The sequence below is a fragment of the Mustela putorius genome, unplaced genomic scaffold, assembly GCF_011764305.1.
Source record: "Mustela putorius furo isolate JIRA1106 unplaced genomic scaffold, ASM1176430v1.1 tig00003870_pilon_pilon_pilon, whole genome shotgun sequence".
In the NCBI taxonomy this organism is placed as follows: domain Eukaryota; kingdom Metazoa; phylum Chordata; class Mammalia; order Carnivora; family Mustelidae; genus Mustela; species Mustela putorius.
The window spans coordinates 2,930,470-2,948,065 of NW_025422022.1; the positions used below are offsets into that span (position 1 = coordinate 2,930,470).

Genomic DNA, 17,596 nt, shown 5'->3' on the forward strand with positions numbered 1-17,596 from the left:
TCATTTTAGCCACAAGTGTCCACTTTAGCAGATTGGGAAGGGACTGCTTTGGGAGGGTAAGCTGCTTACTGATAGCACAGAGGGGGTGCGAGGGCAGAGCTCATGTCCCCAGCTAGTGCTCTCTACCCAGTATTCTGTGGCTTCCGTGGCTCAGGTCTGGGGGTGCCAGAGTCCCAGATTTGCCATTCTTTTGAGGTTGGGTATACTGTGTCACTTAAATGGGTAATTTGGTCATAGGAGAAATGAGACAAGCAGCCACTTTGTGGAGCACTTTTCAGAGCTCCTTGTGAATCCATTTGTCTGCAGTCCTTGAAGCAGGACATGGTCCTGAGCACAGATATTGCTTTGAAAATGTGAAATAAAAATGCTGGAAACACTAAGGGTGTGTGGAATCCTATCTACAGGAGGGATGGTGCGTTGTAGGCCGTTTGGCATGCAAGTTAGCCGCCTTGATGTTACAGCTTTTGGAGGAGCGTCTTCTAGCTCTAAACCTGCTCTTCTGCCTCACATCAGAAATCCTTCTGAGTTAGAGAGCAGATGTGGAGATTGAGGACTTCAGGCTGAACATCTTTTGTATATTTAAAGTTTACTTGTTGAGTTGGAAGAGCCTCTCTCCCTAGCCCAGTCCCCTTCTATTAAAGTACCGATTGATGTGTCCAAGTAGTTAATGTTTTGTTAGAAGCCATAATAATATGTCTAATAAGGATTTGTTGAACAGCTGTATTTACTGGGTAGCTACCACGTGCCTGAGTCATGGAGGAGCTAGAAAGGTGAGCTCACATCTCCCTGCCTGGCTTCAGCCACAGCAGCAAATCCTCTCTGTGTGTGCACCGGACTGTTGTCCTCTCAGACTGTCCCCAGGTATAGGGCTCAGAGATCTCTTTTAGGGTTGGACCTGAGCTTTTCCCAGTCAGACTGTTTGGTGAGGCCACTGAAGAGTTCTGGAAAATTTAATGGTAGGTTTTCAGTGTCTCCTTTGCCAGAGGTGCAGCCTTTTTGTGGCACAGACTTTATTCTTGAATATGATTATTGCAGTGCCTGGTACGTAACAGTGCTCACCAGATAGTATTTTTTTCTCTTTTCTCTGCAGTGTGGTTACAAAAAAAGAACTACAGAAATTTCAGAAGAGAGCTAGAATGCTGTGTGTAGCTGAGAGGATCAGGAATGTTTTCTGGGTGAGGCCAGTAAGAGGGAAGGGTTACTTATTCATCTGATGCTGTAGTCTACCTGACACATTTCAGATATGGCTGTGCAATGAGAACATTACGGTCACAAAATACAAACAGAAATGTCTGCAATCTGTTGAGCCAAGTAAATGTTCATTCACTAATCATATAAATACAGAATTACATGGGAGACGATCTGAGTGTCCTATAGGAAAATGATGAAATAAATGATAATATGTTCTTTTGATTTAATATTATGTAGCCATTGGAATTGTTTCAACCAACTTGTAAAATGGTTGCAGTAACACTGGGTATTTAAGAAACAGAGATATAAAAGTGTTGAGTATAATCCCTCTTTTATTAAAACAATGCATGCTTGCCTGTGCATTGGGAAGTAGATTATATAGTGCATTGAGCAATGGGTATTTCTGGTGAGGTTGTGGAGCAGAGAGCCTGTTCTCATGAAAGGGTGCTGGTTTCACCATCTAGCAGGTAGGTTTGTTTTTCCATTGTTGGCATTTACAATTGGATGATTTGCATGCTTTAAATGGGAAACTAAAGATTTAAGGTATGTTTTTTTCTTTGTTGTTGGTTTTGGTTTTGATGGGGTGGGGAACTAAGCTAACTGTCCCCAAGGGCTCTGCAGTGGGACAAGGGTTCCGGTGGAAGCCCTCATGCAGTGGGGCTCCTAGAAAGGTGATATCTGGGCACCAAGTTCCTGTTTGTGCTGCCCCTGCAGGGATTCCTCTTCCCCTGTCTACTGTGGGTCCTGGTTTGCTTTAGATTTTGTCTATAACTTGGGTCCAGAGGGAGATTTCCAGAAATGCTCCCAGGGATGATGTTGGGAGTTTGATTTCCAAGTGAGGATTCCTGTTCAACTGAATAATCTCCTGTGTAATTAATCAAACTCTTGATTACTGTGGGTTAGTTCTATTATTCTATATGTGAAAGGTCCCATCTTCTCTAACCCCTACCAAAAATTCTTATTTTGTTTGAAAGCTTTTTCCTCAAAAGATACTGGGGCATTACTACTTTTATGAGCTTAAGACAACAGTAATTTTGTGTTTCTAGATGGGGTTTTTTGTTTTGTTTTTTAGTTTTTAAATTTTAAAAAATTTTAAAAGATTTTATTTATTTATTTGATAGACAGTGAGAGAGGGAATACAGGCAGGGGGAGTGGGAGAGGGAGAAGCACGCTCTCCACTGAGAAGGGAGCCCAATGTGGGGCTTGATCCCAGGACACTGGGATCATGACCTGAGCTGAAGGCAGACGCTTCACCAACTGAGCCACCCAGGTGCCCCTTTACTTTATTTTTTTTAAAGCATCTGTGTTTTTTGAGCTGAAAATTAAAGGTATTTATTGTTGGAGGTGCTGATGATATACCCATAGGAATACAATGTAGCATATAATCCAGTTATCATAAGATGTAAAAATTCTAGAAATTTTCTCTCTAATCTGTAATCTTTTCCTTGTAAAGAAAGTTCTTCTTTATGTTCTAATACTTTAAACACCCACTGGGTCATGTAAAATGACAGGACAGGATAGTGTGTCATACAACCTTTCATGCCATCTTGGACTTAACCTGCTTTGTGCAGTAGAGGTACCAAGGCTTGGTCTTCTGAAGGTGGGTTATTTTTCTATAATGTCCTAAGAGATGGTCAAAAGACTGCCTACTGGTTTCCTTTTACCCCCCAATTACACAAGTAATGAGTTAGGCTTTTAAGTCTTATAGGCTTTTCTTTTCTTTTTTTTTAGACTTTGTCAGAGAGAGAGAGAGAGAGAGAAAGAATGGGAGGGAGAGAGAGAGAGAGAGAATGGGAGAGAGAGCAGGAGCGGTGGGAGGGCCAGAGGGAGAAGCTGGCTCCCCGCGGAGCAAGGAGCCTGATGTTAGGATTCGATTCTAGGACCCTGGGATCATGACCTAAGCTGAAGACAGAGGCTTAACTGAATGAGCCACCCAGGTGTCCCATAAATCTCAGAGACTTTTCATCAGGAGTTTCTGTTATGACACGATTATCTAGGATGGAGAGCAGCAGTCACCCAGAGTCTTACCAAGATTTCCTGCCGGCCACGTGGAGGCCAGAGTGGAGTGACCAGGCCGGTGAAGGGCTCATTACCGCTGGGACTTAGGGAATGTCAGGCAGGAAGCTGCCCTCCCCGAGGATTTTCGACGGCTGCAGCGACAGCAGCCCTCAGTGTTCGGGGCTCTACAATTATTCAGAAAAGAGTGAGGATAATGCATATCCATTTTACCTGCTTGAAACTAATAGGCAGCTTCCTTCTGGGATTTACTCTCTGTACCAATTAATTTATAATCTATTCCACCTTCTCTTTCCCTACCTGCCAGACACCGCTCTTTTCTGGGATAGCTGCGTGGAGGAGATGACAATTGTCTACAAGGTGTTTGCTGCAGTTCACTGCGCTGTTCTGGGAACGTGTGGCCCCTCCCACCTCTCAGCCATCGTCCCTCCCCTTTCTCAGTTCTTGTTCTCCTTGCATGGTTTTTGAACTTACTGGTGAAGGAGCTTTGAGCCCTTTTGGTGGAATGAATTTCCGTTGACTGGTATACACAGAGAGCACACTCAGGGACCCCAAACATAGGTATATGATACACTGTGCAAACAGGGGTGGGGAAATCTAGCTGTTTACTCGAACAGTTCAGTGTCTCAGATTCAGATGATGGAAGCCAGCCTGTCTGGTCTTGGCTCGCAGCCCCTGAGCTGCAGTCCTGCTTCTGGGAAGACAAGCCCAAAGGCTACCGTGTTCAGTTGAAGGGGAGTCACACTGACTTTCCACCGAGAACAGACCATGTATTTCCTTTGTCACTTCCATGCCGCGTTGGATGGCATGTGGAGAGACAGGCCATCTTGCTGCAGGGAGGCTGTTAGCAAGCACCAGCCAGCCTCTGGCTCCTTGTGCTTCCCATACATCTCGTGGGTGCAGATCCCGAGAAATCTGAGCATTTTTCTAAAATGGCTTTTTCTGGGCGCCTGGGTGGCTCAGTGGGTTAAGCCGCTGCCTTCGGCTCAGGTCATGATCTCAGGGTCCTGGGATCGAGTCCCACATCGGGCTCTCTGCTCGGCAGGGAGCCTGTTTCCTCCTCCTCTCTCTCTCTGCCTGCCTTTCTACCTACTTGTGATCTCTCTCTGTCAAATAAATAAATAAAATCTTTAAAAAAAAAATAAAATGGCTTTTTCTTTTAAACATGTTACTTTAAATTTTGTTTTGTCTTCTTATGTTGAAAACAATGTGTTTCTGTTGCTTATCTATTCCATAGGTGTGTAGCATAGCAGTTCCTCTTGGGTATCTCATGCCCTTATAAGCTGGCAGCTCTGGGGGACATTTTAAAGTCTGTGTTTTGTTTTTCCTTTGTCAAAGGGGAGAGGGATTGCTGACATACTGCGTGCCAGAGCACTTGAGGCAAATCTATTTCCAGCTCAAATATAGCTGCTAAAGAAATTGCCAGAGTGGTGCATTATTAATTCTTCCTTCTCTCCATCATCTGGTTGCAGGCAGGACTGGCACGATCCCACCTGCTTTGCCTGCCTCCCTGTCAGTTCCTGCCATTTCCAGCCCCCTCCAGGCTTTCGGAGTGCAAGGGACCATTCAGCTGTTGAAGAGCAAGAGCCACAAACATTTCTGGTGATTTATCTCATGCGGCATAATCTTATAGCTCAAACAACAGCTTCCTAAAACCAACTATCAGAATATGTTGCCTGTATTTTCAGTTTAGTTATGAAAAAAATTTTCTACTTGGATGGTAAGTTGGGATGATTTATGCTTAGTGATCAGATTTTTCAAATGATTATTATTTTTTTAATCACCAGAAAAAGAGAATGAAATGGAAATCACCAAATATTTCTCATATCTGCAATATATGTGATGAACAAAAGTTATAAAACAGTCATCACTGAAGTATTAAAAATGCCCAACATGTCAATTTTAAAAAGTACAATGGTTTAATAAAAATATATAGAAACCTTTAAACACATATAATATATCAAGGGATACATTCTGAAGCATTAACTGGCAGATTTGAAAATAACACTCAGAACACTTAATGTTAGGGAGAAAGTGTTGAGGTGCCTTCTCAGCCACTACTGAGATCATTCACAGGTTCGGTGTTTTTGTTAAGCTCTGCGTCTGTGTGTTTTTATGATGCAGAAAATGCATGCACATTATTTGCTCTGAAAATTACCTCCTATGTCATCCGTACATGACTGAGCAGCTCCAAAGGTGGTTGATCCAGGACGGTTTAGCATGACATTGTCTCAAGTGACCATCAGTGGAGAGTTTATTCTGCCCCTGCTTCTCCTTTCCTCTGCTGTGTAACTCCCTGGATTCAGGACTTGTGCTGAGCCCCGGGGCAAGCCTACGTCACTGTAACTGAAGGGATATTTATTCTAGACAGTGATCCCTTGATTCTAGAGCAGGGACCCTGGCATGTTGTCAGGAGGAACACTTGTCATTTCCCTCAATGAAATCATTAGCATCTGGCTCAGGTCCATCCTGGCAGGTCTGTGTGAGGCCCACATGGCTGATGTCCCCAGGGCTCCATGGCTGCTTTGAATTCTTCCTGAGGGTCCTTATCCAGGACAGGTCTGTTTCTCCCCCACTAAGTGGCACCAGGAGGGACTAGAGATTGCCTGGGCTTGGGGTTGTTGAGCAAATAACCAGGTTCCTCCTTTTTTTTTTTTTTTTTTTCATTCTTCTACTGTCTTTGTTAAGGCTTTGTGTTTGGGGACAATGGCCTTGCACTGTGCTTCCTCTAAAAACTGGGCTTAGAGCATACCAGCACATGGGAGATCTTGAGTGAGCTCTCATAGTAGCAGTGTCTCCCATGTGCAAATGCCATCAGAGGCTCAGAGTAGTGAGTATGGGGTGTGGACTGCCCTCTTGTAAGAGCAGCATTTTTTTAAATATATATATATATATTTTTAAAGATTTTATTTATTTATTTGACAGACAGAGATCACAAGAAGGCAGAGAGGCAGGCAGAGAGAGAGGAGGAAGCAGGCTCCCTGTGGAGCAGAGAGCCAGACATGGGGCTGGATCCCAGGACTCTGGGATCATGACCTGAGCCGAAGGCAGAGGCTTTAACCCACTGAGCCACCCAGGCGCCCCTAAGAGCAGCATTTTGAATGAGACCTGTTTACATATACTTTGCATCAATTTACATACCAGCCTCTGATAACTAGCTCTAAATACTCTTCTGTGACTTCAGCTAGTTAGTGCTACTAATCACTGTGGTAGCCAGGCCTGGTATTAAGGGCATTACATACATGAAAAACTGAAAAGACTTGTGAAAACATAATCATGAATGTGGTAAATCAGCCCAGGCCCCTCACAGATACAGGGGTTTCTTAGCCTGATTCCTTATGCTGGAGTGACAGCACATTCAACACTTTTGAGGGAGATCATGCCTTTCTAGCACTCACCTCATTAACCCCCACCCTGGAAAAACAAGGAAGGGAAAAAAAAAAAACACCTAACATTTTTTTTTACTATCTTTCATTTAATAATCACTGTGCTAATGGTACCAGTTATTATTTCATACTTTTTCTGTTATTTGACATGAAATCTACATAGTTTGTGAAGTTGGTTGGTGGTGAGAAGAACACATAGAAAAGGTGATGGTGAAGGTTGCCCATGGGGCTTGCAGTGTCCAACCTGCGTCCTTGCACATTCAGCTCTCAGATGAGCTTTTCCTCCTTTTCATCTTTCTCAGCCTTCATCGTGGAGTGACCAGACCACAATCTGCCTCACTTGAGAATGGAAAGTTGGGGGGTGGGGTGAGCAGGGGGACAGGTACACCTGCACAGTCCCCTGCCTTGTGTTGATTCCCACTTTGTGGGTTCCACTGGGTGTTGATACTGATTACTGAAACAACATACTAACTCCTGGTTTGTACAGTTGACTTTTAGTAGCAGATTGGGAAGTTTTACCCCCTTCAGAGATCAGGCAGGGGATAGAAGGGATCTGTTCTTAAAGAGTAAAAAGTTCTTCAAATTCATGCTGCTCTTTGTAGGTCACCTAAAAATACCGATCTTAGTAGTTTTAGATCTTAAAATAACTAAATGTGTACCTTTCATTTTTGTTCCTGTTAAATCAGACATCCATTTATACTAGATTTCAGGATAGGATAGAATAAAATACCCACTTCTCCCTATGTTGTAAGAAAATAAATTGGGAAGAGTCTACCTATCGTTATATAGGAAGTTGTTTTAATTATAGCAGGAGACTGCTTAGTGTTTCTCACTGACCTCTTCTACCCTCAATCCACTGTGGGCATGGCTATTTGAGAATGCGGTCTAGAGAATAATAGTGTGGTCATGCAGAGCATTCCTCTTGCCCTGTTAGTTTTGAGCATGAATGATGTAGCCGCCCCCCCTCCCCTACTTTTTCTTCATTAGGATCTGGTATTAGCCTCTTCGCTGACAATCTCATGTTAAAAAAACGTTAACAACTTGAAATTCGGGAGACCCAGCGTTTGGTTGAACCTTGCTCTCAGGAACTCCTGTGGGGGAATGTCTGCCTCAGTTTCCCAAGCCAGTGCCTCTGTTCAGTCACACCTGTGTCTACAGTTTTTATTACTCTGACTTTGTCATTTTGAAGTGAGAGCGGTGCAGTGTATTTTAGGTGTTGTGGTGCTTCCTATTTTATTTCTTTTGGCTCAGTAGTAAGTTGTTAGTTGTAGTAAGAATAGCTTCTGGGCCATTTTAGTTGTGAGCACCTTACACGCAACGCAGGTCCAAGGCCTAGATCGTTTTTCTGTGAACCTCATTGTCAGCAGTGGTTTATATAAACAGAAGTTTCTTTTCTGCAGATAAGCCCACTTCCGTGCTCTCCTTTCCCCCACGACTGTTCTTGACATCACCTTATAAACCTTCAGCAACCAACCCCTGCTGTGGAGGGCAGCCATGGTGCAGTTCACCATTCTTGGCCTTGAACTGAGGAGTTAGAGGGAGGGAACCTGTCCAGGGCTGTTTCTATCAGGGCTGAAGGATCAGAGCACACCTTCCCTAGATGGTCCTGCTTTATGTGGTGGGTGGGTTCGAGGGTGATGGAGGGCCGTGTTTCAGCTCCACTTGGGTTTCATGCATTTTCAGTCACTCTAATCAGCCTTTTTACTATAAAGCATGTGGAGCTGCTCCAACTCATAATGAAGTGGATAGAATTCTTTTGTAATTTGAAGTCAACCGCCTGATGCAGTATTTTAAGAATTCTATAGCATATCGATTTCCACAATCATTCATGTGCTTTATTTCTTTTCTCCAAACATTAGAGTGATGGTTCACAATCAAGAATGTGAGTGGAAAAAAAAAAAAAAAAGAATGTGAATGAATTCTAGAATGAACTCACTACTATCTCTTGATTGACTGACTGCATTTTTGTCCTCCCACGTCTAAAATGCCTGTGAGCTATCTTTACTCATAAAATTTTTGATAACAAATGCATCCTTTGTTTTGCTTTTCCCCCTACTAACCAAATTTTCCAACTCTCTAGATACTGCGATCTGGATATTCTATTTAATTTGGTTGGGCACGAACTACCCAGATTCAGCTCTGACCCTGCAGATGAAGGGCTCAGCCCCACCAGATTCCCTCTTCCCATCCGGCCCCTTCAGATGGGATCCCTATCCCAGCTTGTCACCTGTACATCTCACCAATCAGCTATCAATCTTAAGTTCTCATTAACCCCCTCCTGAAATTCAATCATTTGCTAATTTGGCTTACAGAACCCAGGAAAGCACTTTACTTACCATTTCTGTTTTATTATAAAGGATACAATTCAGGAAAAGCTAAATGGAAGAGAAGCTTAGGAGAGTGTATGGGGATGGTGCCTGTATGTTTCTTTGGAATACTAGGATCAATCATGGAATATCAAGGGTTAGATACAAGGAAGGACATAGATACAAGGAGGACTGGGGGATTAGCTGGCCACAGACTCATATTATAGTTGTTAATGGGTCATGGAAGGTTGAGCCTAAAGGAAGTGTGAGATCAGTATTGACAGAACTGGCCTGTGAAACAAGGTGTAGGATATAGTCTAAAAGGGCCATGGTGATTTCCAGAGAACATTTGCTGCTGCTTAGGGCCTAGTACCCACCTCTCTATACTTAACTGGTCTTAAAAGGGAGGGAGTGTTACTTACTTACTGAACCCATTGTCTGACATTATCTGTGTAATTCATGACCTCAGAATGTGAGTGAGGGTGTATGTGAGGTTTAGTGAAAATCATCTACAATTTTTTCAGCCCTTATGTATCAGCTACTTTGGAAATTATTTTAAATACGTTATTTCATTTAATTTTCACAGAGACTGTGAAATGGATGTTCTTCATTTCCACTTTTCAGACAAGAAACCAAAGGCCTGTGAGGTCACATGATTTGCTCACATTCCAGGTTAGCTTTGGAAAGTACCAGAGCTGGGATTCAAACTCAGGACTTTGTCACTCTGGCAACCCATGACGGATACTGAGCACCTACTATGTAGCAGGCACTGGGCCAGGTACTGGAAATACAAAGAAAAATTCAACTGCCTTCACTTCAAGGATGACAACGCATCGTCTTCATCAAAATGCTAAGGAGACTCCACAATGACTTAATTAAAAGCACTGCATAAATGCATGGCATTATATTAGGTTGGCAGTGGTTTCCTGCCAATATGTGAAGCACTAAGAATCAATAGGAAGAAGTATATGGTTGTAAAAAAAAAAAATGAGCAGAGCCATGGAAAGGCTAATTGAAAGCGTGGAATGTTAAGAAACGCACAGATTTATTTATGTAAAGTTTGGAAGATGCTACTCTAGCAGTTTCTGGCTGGTTTTGATGATTGATGATAGACCTAAAGTAGCTGAGCTATTGAGATTAACTTAAGTTGCTTTATTTAAAACCGTGCTCTCTCAGAGAATCTTAATTTTAATGTTCCCGGAGGTATATGCCTGTGTTATGTTGGGGATAAGCAGTTTTAGAGTCAGAGAGGAAATGAAGAAAACAAGGCCAATACAACATGGTTTCAACACTATTTCTCAATATATTGCCCATGATATTGTGCCAGAGCAGCTAGTGAGAATATGGGAAGGGCAAGTAGGGTAAACACTCCTGGAAAGATGGTTAGAATCAAACAAGGGAGGAGCTATAGTTAAAACATAGTGGTTCACAAGATGCCCTTCAACGGAAGAAAGAAGATGTGGTCCATATACACTACGAGTATTATGCCTCCATCAGAAAGGATGAATACCCAACTTTTGTAGCAACATGGACTGGAAGAGATTATGCTGAGTGAAATAAGTCAAGCAGAGAGTCAATTATCATATGGTTTCACTTATTTGTGGAGTATAACAAATAGCATGGAGGACATGGGGAGATGGAGAGGAGAAGGGAGTTGAGGGAAATTGGAAGGGAAGGTGAACCATGAGAGACTATGGATTCTGAAAAACAATATAAGGATTTTGAAGGGGCGGGGGTGGGAGGTTGGGGGAACCAGGTGGTGGGTATTAAGGAGGGCAGGGATTGCATGGAGCACTGGGTGTGGTACATAAACAATGAATTCTGTTACACTGAAAACAATGAATTCTGTTACACTGAAAAGAAATTAAATAAACACACACACACACACACACACCAAAATAAACAAAAAACCATAGTGGTTCAGTATTAATAATAGAAGAGTAGATATTAGGAGTTCTCTTTTATTAAGCAAAATGAACAATTCTTAGGGTGGTGATAGATCAGATCAAGAATCTTGTATTGATATAGGGTTTTTACATATGACCTCTTTAATTTAATTCAAAATGCTTTTTTTTGGTTTTGTTTTGTATCAGCAACTGGTAAAACGTCGAATCGCTTAGGCATTCTTTATCACTGAGTCATTTTTTCTTTTTCTTTTTTTTTTTTTTTTTTACTGCTTTGATGGAATTATCTCAATGAAATTGGAGAAAACTAAAAGATGGGCTTGGGAGCAGTCAGTATGTAAGTGGTACTATATATTTTGGTCTTACTTGAAGTGGGCTAGAAGGGAAGAAAGAAAAATTGTGTGTAGAGCCCACTCATTGTATGTTAGGCACCCAGCTAGATGCTTCTTCTTTTTCTTTTAAGATTTTATTTATTTATTTGCCAGACAGAGATCACAAGTAGGCAGAGAGGCAGGCAGAGAGAGAGAGGAGGAAGCAGGCCCCCCGCTGAGCAGAGAGCCCGATGCAGGCCCCCTGCTGAGCAGAGAGCCCGATGTGGGACTCGATCCCAGGACCCTGGGATCATGACCTGAGCCGAAGGTAGAGGCTTTAACCCACTGAGCCACCCAGGTGCCCCGGCACCCAGCTAGATTCTATGTGTAGAGTGTCTCTTTCCCTCTAGGTTTAAATATTGTCTATGAATCAATCAATCTTGTATCTATATAATTTCATTTGCATAGCATTTGTAACATTTTGCAGATGAGATTTCAAAGATTAAATGACTTGCTAGTTAAGGTGGGTGCAAATTTGAACCCAGAACTTTTTCCTTCAAAACCCTTGTTTTTGCTGGAGGTTGCTGCCGTCTTGGGTTTGAAAAGATTGCAGTTATCGGCAAGATAAAACATGAAGTGAAGTTATAGCATCATTTTTTACTTCCTTTTATTTTGAGCAAAATGATGATATTAAGTAGATGTTTTTAAGAGCATCCTATAGTGCATCTAAAAAATGTCTAAGGAAAGTCCTGCCCTACTAGGGTTTTGAACCTTTTTAAAGGATATAGTCACCTAGAACCTTTCTGAATTGCTGCTCTCCATTTAGAGTTGATTTTTAGAAATTCTTTTCAGCCACTACAACTTGTAAAGCTGTCTTATTTGGCTTTTGTTTTGCTTTTCTTCTCTGCACTGTTGGTATTTTGAGCAACCCTAGCTAGGTATTAGACCAGTTGCATCCAACATAAAGTATTTTGTTTGGACTTTGAACTCTCCCTTTATTCATCTTGTTTGTACACCGTCTGCTTCCTCTTCCCTCTACTTTCCTGGCTGCCCAGACTTCACTAATTTTTAGTCTTACCTCTTCCATGAGTGCATTCCTGGTCACCGTCTGTATTTGCTATTCTTTCTTCGGCACCTCTGTGGGACCTTATGCTGTTCTCTTATTAATCATAGGTTCTTTCATAAATGTATTTCTGTGTTTCATTGTGAATACCATGGTGCTCCAGCTTCCTACATTTTAAATTCTTTGATTTTGTGGATGGTGATTTAAACAACAGTTCTTTGCACAAAAGTCAGATTTTAAAAAAATCTTCTTAAAAATTATTTAGTGTAACTTTATTTTACTAAAACTCTTTGCAGTACAGAGATAAAATGATTTGATCATTTATGGTGCCACAAAGGGTATAGGGAATGTAACACTCATAATTGGTGGCGGGGCTCCTTGGTGGGACTTGTAACTAGTGCATGGCCACTTGGGAGATCCATTCAGATGTATCCGTTCAGATGTAAAATGCATATGCCATTTGACCTTGCAGTTCAGCTTTTAGGAGTTGATTCTCAAAATGCTAGAATGTGTATGCAAACATGTGTACAAGGGGATTTTTTAAATAGATTTATTCAGTTTAACAAAATGTTGGAAAAATTGTCAATGTTCATCAACAAGGATGTGGCTGAATTAAATACATGGTGGAGCTTTCGTGTGATGGAATGTGGAACAATCTGCACCATTAAAAAGAATGAGGTAGATCTCAGTGTCCTACTTGACTTCTATGGAATATTATCAGTGTAAATTCTTAACTGGCAAGAATATGATATAGAGCAGTATGCTAACATTTGCGTAAAAATTAAGTCTGTGGGTAGTGAACAGAAAGGCCGTCTGTACCCCAGTGTTCATAGCAGCAATGGCCACGGTCGCCAAACTGTGGAAAGAGCCAAGATGCTCTTCAATGGACAAATGGATAAAGAAGATATATACAATGGAATATTATGCCTCCATCAGAAAGGATGAATACCCAACTTTTGTATCAACATGGACGGGACTGAAGGAGATTATGCTGAGTGAAATAAGTCAAGCAAAGAGAATCAGTTATCATATGGTTTCACTTGTGGAGCATAAGGAGTAACATGGAGGACATTGGGTGAAGGAGAGGAGAAGTGAGTTGGAGGAAATCAGAGGGGGAGTGTTATGCCTGAGTTTTCGCGTCTGAGAGACCACCAAGGAGCCAACACTGATGTACTCACACAAGGGTTTATTTGACAAGCTTAAGCTTGGGCCCAAGTATACCCGACACAGCGGAGAGGTGCTTGGACCCTGAGGTGACATGCTTAAGCTTGGGCCCAAGTATACCCGACACAGCAGTGTAGGGACCTGGACCCTGAACCAGACTACAGTCGGAGTTTTTAAAGGCAGAGTAGGAGTGGACTCGTTGGTGGGTGAGGACAAAGGGATGATGTTAGTCTCTAAGGAATTTTGGAAGCAAGGTCTTCAGGACCTTGAGGGGCTAGCTATTGTTGGGAGAAAGGTTATTTATTACCAGTAGTAAAAATCTTCTCATGAGACTCTTCAGATGTGTATCAGTGGGTCACATGCTTGGGAATGATCACTGACACTATCTTGGAGGTTTAGAGATAAAGTTTCACATTTCTCCTATCAAGTGACCTTGTTAGTGAGATTTAGGTTTAGAAGAAATTTAACTTTATTTACATTTCCTTCTGTCTCAGCTTCTTTCAGTTTTATGGTGGGGAGGGTGACATTGGCTTTGGGGAACTGAGTTATTTGCCTCTGGAAATTGGGCTATTGTTAAATCTCTAGGACATTTGTAAACCAAGGGAGACTCCTGTATTGCAGGATTGTGATCTCTGCAAGTTAACTATTTGTTTTTCTTTTAGGGCAGCCAGGGGTGGCTGAGGAATGTCATACATACTACTGAGGGGAGGGGAGCGGGTGGAGAGGGGGTGCAAGGTGCCAGCTTTTGCTTTGTCAAGATGGCTGTACTTATGTCAGGGCTAGACTCGAGGTGAGTACAGCCTTGTTTTTCTTGGCCTCCAGAGGAGACGAACCATGAGAGACTGTGGACTCTGAGAAACAAACTGAGGGTTTTGGAAGGGAGAAGGTGGGGGTTGGGAGGGCCTGGTGGTGGGTATTAAGGAGGGCAGGTATTTCATGGAGCAATGAGTGTGCGTATAGACAATGAATCTTGGAACAATGAAAATATAAAATTTTAAAAAAGGTTAAGTCTATGGGAGAGGGCTTTATATGTGTATGTGTGTACCTACACCTATTCAATTGTATAAAACATATAAAATGTTTATAGGGAGGTACAGGAGGCAGTGGGTGTTTACTTTCACTGTTTACCCTTTTATGACATTTGAATTTTATTACCATATACATGATTTATCAGTGAATAATATTAGTTTTTAAAAGTCTGATAGTATAGATTTAAAATTCCCAAGTCTATCAACTTAGCAACAATAGATGAGAATATGTATATAAAGAACTTAGTATGGTTTCAGATATAATAATGAGTCATTTAGTAAGTTATATGAGCGGTGGTCATGGTGGAGATGGGGGTGGAGTTGTAATGATGATGTCAGAGCTTGACCTTGAAGAATCCCTAAGGGCAGGGCAGAGCAGAGTGAATTTTCCATCTCATTATCTTACCATCACCTGGGGATCTAAGTAGCCTTAAAGAGGTGGTCTCAAGTATGGAATGTTTTATATTTTGGTGCTTTGGTTTAACATTAATGATTTTTTTCTATGTTCTCTTCTATAATATTTTCTTATTTGTTTGTTTTTTAACATGAAATAATTGTAAATCACTTACTATCAGGGAAATAGTTTTAAAAACTCATGTGTCCGCCACCAGGCAAAAATAAATGATTCAGTCAATATTTGCAGTCTTGACAGATGAGCCATGCTTATCTTGTGGTAATGTGGATCCCTCATCTTTTGCCACCTAGCTCCAGGTGTATATAAGCCCTACTTTGAGAAGCAAGGCTTGCTATCTACCACTTAAGATTAGGATCTGATATTGCACTTTGATGATTTCTGTGATGATGTAATGATTTCTCTGAGGTTGGTGGAACTAAATTTGGTTTCTAAGTCATGTGACCATCTCTTTGTTGCCGTTTGACCTGTAAGAGCATTGGTTCCCTGGCATATGTAACCATGCTCTAGTTCTGTGTAGTGGTCTGGAATGGATACTTTGATATCAGCATCCTTGCTTCAGGGGTTTTTGCTGCTTTAAGGGACTCATACATTTGCAAATTCCACTTCCATTTCAGTTCTGTCCCAATCTGATCCTTTGTTATGACCTAGGTGGGAAAGGGAAACTGTAGGGAGGGCAGGTAGGAAGGACAAGACATCAAATGGCCAGGGAAAGATCCATAGTTAACCAGGGGTAACCATGTGCAGGTGCTTTGTGCTGATATTTCTTCTTCAGAGTGCTGAGGCTCCCTGGTTTGATGGACTGTATCTGTGAAACTATAAATAGTTTTTTTTTTTTAAATTTGTGCCTTGCATTTACATATTGATGTCATTTTTTTTTTTTTTGCCAGTATTGAAATTCAGAATTGATTTAAGTAAATGCACACATATCATCCAGATAAAAACAATCTCAAACTGTTTCTTATGGTCAAATATAGGTGGGTGAAAATTAACGTGTTATGAACAATTAGTAATTGCAATGTAACTCCCCCCGCCCTTTTTAAAATACTTTCCCAATGTTATTAGGTAAAGTAAAATTACATTGAGTGACTCAGGGTGTAGAAGTATCGTGAAGGAGTTTTTCACTATTACTTCTAGAGGTTAAGTTTTGGAAAAATTATGTGACCAGTAATCAAAAAATATTTAATATTTATCAAAGTGGAAAGTAAAACAAACAAACCAAACTTTAACATTTGACATGTAAACATTGACCTCATTTTTATTTAGTTGTACTGCCCAATAGTAAGTGTTAGTACTTACTTACATGTACAAGAGGCATAGTAGATAGTGGATAGCAATGCATTTAACTCTACTCGTTTTTTACCTTTGGCCAGATATTTGGCCTTTTACAGGGAACAGAGAGACAGGAGATTTTATTGTTCACACTGTGCTGAACCCCAGAGGTACTGCCCCCACTTGCTTAAGGTCTTTCTAGTGCAAACTTAGAGAAATAGTGGACCTGTTTCTTCACAGAGCTCTTGTAAGACTTAATATGAAAAATCACAGAGGCATAACTGTATTGAGCCATTAATTTTCAACTGTTTTTTTTTTCCTATCGTGTTTTATTTTTGTTTTTCAGATACTATCTCTTTTGGGATTAAAACAGACTGAAAGGTAAGGTTGCGTTTTTGTAAGAAAGCTCAGAGTAGAGGGAAAAAAATCTTAGTTCTAAATATATCTTCAAGAGTTATAAGATAAGATAGCGTTTTCTCTGAAAGAACAAAGACATGGCAGTCTGATGGTTTTTAAAAATCTCAGACACTTTATTTCATACCCATGTAACTGACGGCTCAGAGTCTTCAAACTATTTCTAAGATCAAAGATATTTTTTCACATATTTGAGATCTCATAAATCTATGGGCAAATAAACTATTTTCCAAAGCCCAGATTTGTTTCTGAAATAAAATATAGCTTGTGTTTTCCAGATCTGTACTTAAAATGATGCAAAGAACTATTTATGTGGAGTAGAATGTTGAAAAGGCCATCAGCATTTCAAAGAGCTGATACTCTGTCCCAGAGCTCAAGTAAACAGTGCTGGCTGTATCCTTCACTGCAGAGAGTTCCCCCAATTTCTTTTCTAAACTTTCAAGTTTTTTGATATTTATAAATATCAGATGTCTTAACTTTTCATGTGGTCAAATTTATGTGTCCTCCATTTATTTCATCCGCTTCTTTTGTAGAGCAGTCATTTCTAACCCCGGATCAAGGAATTACCAATATTTCTTCTGCTTTTGTTTGTTTTCTTTTGTTTTTAAACTTGTAACAGAACATCCCACAGAACTCTCCACACTCTGTTTAGGCATATAACATGAAGTGGAGATGAGTTCATTTTTCTCCCAAATAGTTTCTTAACACTATTCCTTATGTAATTTATTTCCACACTGGTTTATGAGGATCTATATATTAAATTTAAAAAAAGGAATCTGTTCACCGTATCAGTTCTTTCACCAGTTTTCATTGTTGCTTTTTTCTTGTTATTTTTCAACAACCTTCTTGTTTACTCACTTGTTTAGTTTTTCAAATGAAGTTGGGTATTGTTTAAAGTCCTCCTAACCACTCCCATAGAAATTTCTGTTGGGAGTTACATTAAAATAATTTGGATAGAGCTGGCATTTTATACTCTTTAGTCTCCACAGTCAACATATATCACTATTTATTCTGATCTTTCATGGTTCTTTGTAGATTTTTGCAATTTGCTTTGAATTTACCTCTTTATACCCAGTAGTCCCCCATGTTATTTACAAGGGATCTATCCTAAGACCCATAGCAGGTACCT

At 40.8% G+C, this 17,596-nt stretch overlaps 1 protein-coding gene across 11 annotated transcripts in view; it reads left to right on the plus strand.

Annotated features, from left to right (window-relative positions):
- Positions 1 to 17,596, plus strand: part of FARS2 (phenylalanyl-tRNA synthetase 2, mitochondrial) — a 529,842-nt gene that overhangs the window by 84,366 nt on the left and 427,880 nt on the right. For 5 of the 11 annotated variants that reach the window (XM_045066960.1, XM_013056788.2, XM_004753655.3 and 2 more), the window contains one exon: positions 16,400 to 16,434. The exons of the other annotated variants lie outside the window; for them this stretch is intronic. The gene's annotated coding sequence lies outside the window, so the exon portion shown is untranslated. The remainder of the gene's footprint in view (positions 1 to 16,399; positions 16,435 to 17,596) is intronic. 11 annotated transcript variants of the gene reach the window in all.